Here is a 9,454-nt window from a genome sequence, read left to right as displayed (position 1 = left end):
TTAGTGTCCGTCAAAGCACATTTTTTGTTCTGGGTTGAAATACAATTCCCAATTTAGCAATTTCATAATTTAGTGGTTTCTGCTATATCAGAGCTATTTGAAATCTATCCCTAAAAGGGTATATAATATTCAAGGTGCACATAGGGTCATTCAGAATAACTTCACACACACGCTACTGTGCATTTCCAAGTCTAATTCTGTTAGTAAATCCATACCGGTCACCCAGCGCCTAAATACTAGGCCTCAAATTTATATCCCGCTAAATCTCTCGTTACCGCTGTACTGTTGTGGCTGGGAAAGTTATTTAGTGTCCGTCAAAGCACATTTTTTGTTCTGGGTTGAAATACAATTCCCAATTTAGCAATTTCATAATTTAGTGGTTTCTGCTATATCAGAGCTATTTGAAATCTATCCCTAAAAGGGTATATAATATTCAAGGTGCACATAGGGTCATTCAGAATAACTTCACACACACGCTACTGTGCATTTCCAAGTCTAATTCTGTTAGTAAATCCATACCGGTCACCCAGCGCCTAAATACTAGGCCTCAAATTTATATCCCGCTAAATCTCTCGTTACCGCTGTACTGTTGTGGCTGGGAAAGTTATTTAGTGTCCGTCAAAGCACATTTTTTGTTCTGGGTTGAAATACAATTCCCAATTTAGCAATTTCATAATTTAGTGGTTTCTGCTATATCAGAGCTATTTGAAATCTATCCCTAAAAGGGTATATAATATTCAAGGTGCACATAGGGTCATTCAGAATAACTTCACACACACGCTACTGTGCATTTCCAAGTCTAATTCTGTTAGTAAATCCATACCGGTCACCCAGCGCCTAAATACTAGGCCTCAAATTTATATCCCGCTAAATCTCTCGTTACCGCTGTACTGTTGTGGCTGGGAAAGTTATTTAGTGTCCGTCAAAGCACATTTTTTGTTCTGGGTTGAAATACAATTCCCAATTTAGCAATTTCATAATTTAGTGGTTTCTGCTATATCAGAGCTATTTGAAATCTATCCCTAAAAGGGTATATAATATTCAAGGTGCACATAGGGTCATTCAGAATAACTTCACACACACGCTACTGTGCATTTCCAAGTCTAATTCTGTTAGTAAATCCATACCGGTCACCCAGCGCCTAAATACTAGGCCTCAAATTTATATTCCGCTAAATCTCTCGTTACCGCTGTACTGTTGTGGCTGGGAAAGTTATTTAGTGTCCGTCAAAGCACATTTTTTGTTCTGGGTTGAAATACAATTCCCAATTTAGCAATTTCATAATTTAGTGGTTTCTGCTATATCAGAGCTATTTGAAATCTATCCCTAAAAGGGTATATAATATTCAAGGTGCACATAGGGTCATTCAGAATAACTTCACACACACGCTACTGTGCATTTCCAAGTCTAATTCTGTTAGTAAATCCATACCGGTCACCCAGCGCCTAAATACTAGGCCTCAAATTTATATCCCGCTAAATCTCTCGTTACCGCTGTACTGTTGTGGCTGGGAAAGTTATTTAGTGTCCGTCAAAGCACATTTTTTGTTCTGGGTTGAAATACAATTCCCAATTTAGCAATTTCATAATTTAGTGGTTTCTGCTATATCAGAGCTATTTGAAATCTATCCCTAAAAGGGTATATAATATTCAAGGTGCACATAGGGTCATTCAGAATAACTTCACACACACGCTACTGTGCATTTCCAAGTCTAATTCTGTTAGTAAATCCATACCGGTCACCCAGCGCCTAAATACTAGGCCTCAAATTTATATCCCGCTACATCTGTCGTTACCGCTGTACTGGTGTGGCTGGGAAAGTTATTTAGTGTCCGTCAAAGCACATTTTTTGTTCTGGGTTGAAATACAATTCCCAATTTAGCAATTTCATAATTTAGTGGTTTCTGCTGTATCAGAGCTATTTGAAATCTATCCCTAAAAGGGTATATAATATTCAAGGTGCACATAGGGTCATTCAGAATAACTTCACACACACGCTACTGTGCATTTCCAAGTCTAATTCTGTTAGAAAATCCATACCGGTCACCCAGCGCCTAAATACTAGGCCTCAAATTTATATCCCGCTAAATCTCTCGTTACCGCTGTACTGTTGTGGCTGGGAAAGTTATTTAGTGTCCGTCAAAGCACATTTTTTGTTCTGGGTTGAAATACAATTCCCAATTTAGCAATTTCATAATTTAGTGGTTTCTGCTATATCAGAGCTATTTGAAATCTATCCCTAAAAGGGTATATAATATTCAAGGTGCACATAGGGTCATTCAGAATAACTTCACACACACGCTACTGTGCATTTCCAAGTCTAATTCTGTTAGTAAATCCATACCGGTCACCCAGCGCCTAAATACTAGGCCTCAAATTTATATTCAGCTGAATTTGTATACAATACATTGGGCCAAATAATATTTTTGTTGTTGTGGTGAACCATAAGAATGAGGAAAACATCTAGTAAGGGACGCGGACGTGGACATGGTCGTGGTGGTGTTAGTGGACCCTCTGGTGCTGGGAGAGGACGTGGCCATTCTGCCACATCCACACGTCCTAGTGTACCAACTACCTCAGGTCCCAGTAGCCGCCAGAATTTACAGCGATATATGGTGGGGCCCAATGCCGTTCTAAGGATGGTAAGGCCTGAGCAGGTACAGGCATTAGTCAATTGGGTGGCCGACAGTGGATCTAGCACGTTCACATTATCTCCCACCCAGTCTTCTGCAGAAAGCGCACAGATGGCGCCTGAAAACCAACCCCATCAGTCTGTCACATCACCCCCATGCATATCAGGGAAACTGTCTGAGCCTCAAGTTATGCAGCAGTCTCTTATGCTGTTTGAACACTCTGCTGGCAGGGTTTCCCATGGGCATCCACCTAGCCCTTCCCCAGCGGTGGAAGACATAGAATGCACTGACGCACAACCACTTATGTTTCCTGATGATGAGGACATGGAAATACCACCTCAGCATGTCTCTGATGATGACGAAACACAGGTGCCAACTGCTGCGTCTTTCTGCAGTGTGCAGACTGAACAGGAGGTCAGGGATCAAGACTGGGTGGAAGACGATGCAGGGGACGATGAGGTCCTAGACCCCACATGGAATGAAGGTCGTGCCACTGACTTTCACAGTTCGGAGGAAGAGGCAGTGGTGAGACCGAGCCAACAGCGTAGCAAAAGAGGGAGCAGTGGGCAAAAGCAGAACACCCGCCGCCAAGAGACTCCGCCTGCTACTGACCGCCGCCATCTGGGACCGAGCACCCCAAAGGCAGCTTCAAGGAGTTCCCTGGCATGGCACTTCTTCAAACAATGTGCTGACGACAAGACCCGAGTGGTTTGCACGCTGTGCCATCAGAGCCTGAAGCGAGGCATTAACGTTCTGAACCTGAGCACAACCTGCATGACCAGGCACCTGCATGCAAAGCATGAACTGCAGTGGAGTAAACACCTTAAAACCAAGGAAGTCACTCAGGCTCCCCCTGCTACCTCTTCTGCTGCTGCCGCCTCGGCCTCTTCTGCTGCTGCCGCCTCGGCCTCTTCCTCTGCCTCTGGAGGAACGTTGGCACCTGCCGCCCAGCAAACAGGGGATGTACCACCAACACCACCACCACCTCCGTCACCAAGCGTCTCAACCATGTCACACGCCAGCGTTCAGCTCTCCATCTCACAAACATTTGAGAGAAAGCGTAAATTCCCACCTAGCCACCCTCGATCCCTGGCCCTGAATGCCAGCATTTCTAAACTACTGGCCTATGAAATGCTGTCATTTAGGCTGGTGGACACAGACAGCTTCAAACAGCTCATGTCGCTTGCTGTCCCACAGTATGTTGTTCCCAGCCGCCACTACTTCTCCAAGAGAGCCGTGCCTTCCCTGCACAACCAAGTATCCGATAAAATCAAGTGTGCACTGCGCAACGCCATCTGTAGCAAGGTCCACCTAACCACAGATACGTGGACCAGTGAGCACGGCCAGGGACGCTATATCTCCCTAACTGCACACTGGGTAAATGTAGTGGCAGCTGGGCCCCAGGCGGAGAGCTGTTTGGCGCACGTCCTTCCACCGCCAAGGACCGCAGGGCAACATTCTTTGCCTCCTGTTGCCACCTCCTCCTTCTCGGCTTCCTCCTCCTCTTCTTCCACCTGCTCATCCAGTCAGCCATACACCTTCACCATCAACTTCAGCACAGCCCGGGGTAAACGTCAGCAGGCCATTCTGAAACTCATATGTTTGGGGGACAGGCCCCACACCGCACAGGAGTTGTGGCGGGGTATAGAACAACAGACCGACGAGTGGTTGCTGCCGGTGAGCCTCAAGCCCGGCCTGGTGGTGTGTGATAATGGGCGAAATCTCGTTGCAGCTCTGGGACTAGCCAATTTGACGCACATCCCTTGCTTGGCGCATGTGCTGAATTTGGTGGTGCAGAAGTTCATTCACAACTACCCCGACATGTCAGAGCTGCTGCATAAAGTGCGAGCCGTCTGTTCGCGCTTCCGGCGTTCACATCCTGCTGCTGCTCGCCTGTCTGCGCTACAGCGTAACTTCGGCCTTCCCGCTCACCGCCTCATATGCGACGTGCCCACCAGGTGGAACTCCACCTTGCACATGCTGGACAGACTGTGCGAGCAGCAGCAGGCCATAGTGGAGTTTCAGCTGCAGCACGCACGGGTCAGTCGCACTACAGAACAGCACCACTTCACCACCAATGACTGGGCCTCCATGCGAGACCTGTGTGCCCTGTTGCGCTGTTTCGAGTACTCCACCAACATGGCCAGTGGCGATGACGCCGTTATCAGCATTACAATACCACTTCTATGTCTCCTTGAGAAAACACTTAGGGCGATGATGGAAGAGGAGGTGGCCCAGGAGGAGGAGGAGGAGGAGGAGTCAGAGGGGTCATTATTAGCACTTTCAGGCCAGTCTCTTCGAAGTGACTCAGAGGGAGGTTTTTGGCAACAGCAGAGGCCAGGTACAAATGTGGCCAGCCAGGGCCCACTACTGGAGGACGAGGAGGACGAGGATGAGGAGGAGGTGGAGGAGGATGAGGATGAAGCATGGTCACAGCGGGGTGGCACCCAACGCAGCTCGGGTCCATCACTGGTGCGTGGCTGGGGGGAAAGGCAGGACGATGACGATACGCCTCCCACAGAGGACAGCTTGTCCTTACCCCTGGGCAGCCTGGCACACATGAGCGACTACATGCTGCAGTGCCTGCGCAACGACATCCGAGTTGCCCACATTTTAACCTGTGCGGACTACTGGGTTGCCACCCTGCTGGATCCACGCTACAAAGACAATGTGCCCACCTTACTTCCTGCACTGGAGCGTGATAGAAAGATGCGCGAGTACAAGCGCACGTTGGTAGACGCGCTACTGAGAGCATTCCCAAATGTCACAGGGGAACAAGTGGAAGCCCAAGGCCAAGGCAGAGGAGGAGCAAGAGGTCGCCAAGGCAGCTGTGTCACGGCCAGCTCCTCTGAGGGCAGGGTTAGCATGGCAGAGATGTGGAAAAGTTTTGTCAACACGCCACAGCTAACTGCACCACCACCTGATACGCAACGTGTTAGCAGGAGGCAACATTTCACTAACATGGTGGAACAGTACGTGTGCACACTTCTCCACGTACTGACTGATGGTTCGGCCCCATTCAACTTCTGGGTCTCTAAATTGTCCACGTTGCCAGAGCTAGCCTTTTATGCCTTGGAGGTGCTGGCCTGCCCGGCGGCCAGCGTTTTGTCTGAACGTGTATTCAGCACGGCAGGGGGCGTCATTACAGACAAACGCAGCCGTCTGTCTACAGCCAATGTGGACAAGCTGACGTTCATAAAAATGAACCAGGCATGGATCCCACAGGACCTGTCCGTCCCTTGTCCAGATTAGACATTAACTACCTCCCCTTAACCATATATTATTGGACTCCAGGGCACTTCCTCATTCAATCCTATTTTTATTTTCATTTTACCATTATATTGCGAGGCTACCCAAAGTTGAATGAACCTCTTCTCTGTCTGGGTGCCGGGGCCTAAATATATGCCAATGTTGGGTGACGTGAAGCCTGATTCTCTGCTATGACATGCAGACTAATTCTCTGCTGATATGAAGCCAGATCCTCTGTTACGGGACCTCTCTCCTCTGCCTGGGTGCTGGGCCTAAATATCTGACAATGGACTGTTGCATTGGTGGCTGACGTGAAGCCTGATTCTCTGCTATGACATGCAGACTACTTCTCTGCTGACATGAAGCCAGATTGTCTGTTACGGGACCTCTCTCCTCTGCCTGGGTGCTGGGCCTAAATTTATGAAAATGGACTGTTGCAGTGGTGGGTGACGTGAAGCCTGATTCTCTGCTATGACATGAAGACTGATTCTCTGCTGACATGAAGCCAGATTGTCTGTTACGGGACCTCTCTCCTCTGCCTGGGTGCTGGGCCTAAATTTAGGAAAATGGACTCTTACAGTGGTGGGTGACGTGAAGCCTGATTCTCTGCTATGACATGAAGACTATTTCTCTGCTGACATGAAGCCAGATTGTCTGTTACGGGACCTCTCTCCTCTGCCTGGGTGCTGGGCCTAAATTTATGAAAATGGACTGTTGCAGTGGTTTGTGACGTGAAGCCTGATTCTCTGCTATGACATGAAGACTGATTCTCTGCTGACATGAAGCCAGATTGTCTGTTACGGGACCTCTCTCCTCTGCCTGGGTGCTGGGCCTAAATTTATGAAAATGGACTGTTGCAGTGGTGGGTGACGTGAAGCCTGATTCTCTGCTGACATGAAGCCAGATTGTCTGTTACGGGACCTCTCTCCTCTGCCTGGGTGCCAGGGCCTGAATATCTGAGAATGGACTGTTCCAGTGGTGGGTGACGGGAAGCCAGATTCTCTGCTATGGGACCTTTCTCCAATTGATTTTGGTTAATTTTTATTTATTTAATTTTTATTTTAATTCATTTCCCTATCCACATTTGTTTGCAGGGGATTTACCTACATGTTGCTGCCTTTTGCAGCCCTCTAGCCCTTTCCTGGGCTGTTTTACAGCCGTTTTAGTGCCGAAAAGTTCGGGTCCCCATTGACTTCAATGGGGTTCGGGACAGGAACGAAGTTCGGATCGGGTTCGGATCCCGAACCCGAACATTTTCGGGAAGTTCGGCCGAACTTCTCGAACCCGAATATCCAGGTGTTTGCTCAACTCTATTTCTATGTCCAATAAAGCTATCTTTAAACAGGTACCCTTTTTCATTAGGGAGAGTTCCTGATACACCAAGGGAAGCCCCAAGTCTGCAAAATACATGCTTGTGCATGGCAATCTTCACGATGCTACTAGGGATTTCGAGGAAAGACATGCAAATTAGCTTCCATAAGCCTATGGCTCTCATTCTAGAAACCCAAAATAATGGATTGTTGCCTACATTAGAAATAACAACTATGTTTTGAGTGAGAGCAAAAGCGAGAGCATATGAGACAGAGAAAACTATAACTGCACCAAAGAGTTTCTCAATCCAATATAGCTATCTTTAAACGTGTACCCCTTTTCATTAAGGAGAGCTCCTGATACACCAAGGGGAGCCCCAAGTCTGCAAAATACAAGCTTGTGCATGGAAAGCTTCACGATGTTACTAGGGATTTTTAGGAAAGACATGCAAATTAGCGTCCATAAGCCTATGGCTCTCATTCTAGAAACCCAAAATAATGGATTGTTGCCTACATTAGAAATAACAACTATGTTTTGAGTGAGAGCATATGAGACAGAGAAAACTATATCTGCACCAAAAAGAGTTTCTCAGTCCAATATAGCTATCTTTAAACGGGTACCCATTTTTATTAAGGAGAGCTCCTGATACACCAAGGGGAGCCCCAAGTCTGCGAAATACATGCTTGTGCATGGCAAGCTTCACGATGCTACTATGATTTTCTAATAAAAGACATGCAAATTAGCTTCCATAAGCCTATGGGTCTTATTCTAGAAACCCAAAATAATGGATTGTTGCCTCCATTTGAAATAACAACTATGTTTTGAGTGAGAGCAAAAGCAAGAGCATAGGAAACAGAGAAAACTATATCTGCACCACAGAGAGTTTCTCAGTCCAATAAAGCTATCTTTAAACGGGTACCCATTTTCATTAAGGAGAGCTCCTGATACACCAAGCGGAACCGCAAGTCTGCAAAATACATGCTTTTGCATGGCAAGCTTCACGATGCCACTATGGATTTCTGGGAAAGATATGCAAATTAGGTTCCATAAGCCTATGGCTCTTATTCTAGAAACCCAAAATAATGGAGTGTTGCCTACATTAGAAATAACAACTATGTTTAGAGCGAGAGCATATGAGACAGAGAAAATTATAAATGCACCAAAGATTTTCTCAATCCAATATAGCTATCTTTAAACGTGTACCCCTTTTCATTAAGGAGAGCTCCTGATACACCAAGGGGAGCCCCAAGTCTGCAAAATACATGCTTGTGCATGGCAAGCTTCACAATGCTACTAGGGATTTTTAGGAAAGACATGCAAATTAGCTTCCATAAGCCTATGGCTCTCATTCTAGAAACCGAAAATAATGGATTGTTGCCTACATTAGAAATAACAACTATGTTTGGAGTGAGAGCATATGAGACAGAGAAAACTATATCTGCACCAAAGAGAGTTTCTCAATCCAAATATACCTATCTTTAAACGGGTACCCTTTTTCATTAAAGGGACACTGACAGGCCCAATTAGCATATTTAGTTATATATAGGTCAGTACAGGTCTTATAAAGTCTATTAAAATCATCTAAGTATCCCCCCTGTCCACCTTATAAATACGGAAATATAAAGTTTTATAACCTGCTTGTCCAGACACCAATCTGCCCAAGGGGCGGCGTTTCATCTGAAAATGCGCCTAACCAGCAGCTCCCATCTGCCGTTCTGAAGCCCCACCCAGCTCATCAATATTCACTTCGCTGGGCGGCAGCTACAACTCTGCACAGTCACGATCCTGCACATGGGCACCTATCATTAACCCCTTTTGAGATGTGAGTGAGCAGCGCTCTGAAGCGCTGTTATGAACAGTGCCTGGCGCATGTGCATGAGGCAGAGGCTGCAGCGGCCTCGGGGACGCAGGCAGGGTGTGTACGCAGGCGCGATCTAACCACGGCGGGGCGCAGGCGCAGAAGATTAGACATGAACGATGCCAGGAGGATTCAATTGCCCATGTGCAGGATCGTGACCGTGTAGAGTTGTAGCCGCCGCCCAGCGAAGTGAATATTGATGAGCTGGGCGGGGCTTCAGAATGGCAGTTGGGAGCGGCTGGCTGGGCGCATTTTCAGATGAAACGCCGCCCCTTGGGCAGATTGGTGACCGGACAAGCAGGTTATAAAACTTTATATTTCCGTATTTATAAGGTGGACAGGGGGGGATACTTAGATGATTTTAACCACTTCAACCCCACTAGCTGTAACCCCCTTAATGACCA

Source organism: Bufo gargarizans, chromosome 1 (genome assembly GCF_014858855.1).
Source record: "Bufo gargarizans isolate SCDJY-AF-19 chromosome 1, ASM1485885v1, whole genome shotgun sequence".
In the NCBI taxonomy this organism is placed as follows: Eukaryota; Metazoa; Chordata; class Amphibia; order Anura; family Bufonidae; genus Bufo; species Bufo gargarizans.
This window is presented reverse-complemented; position numbering follows the sequence as displayed.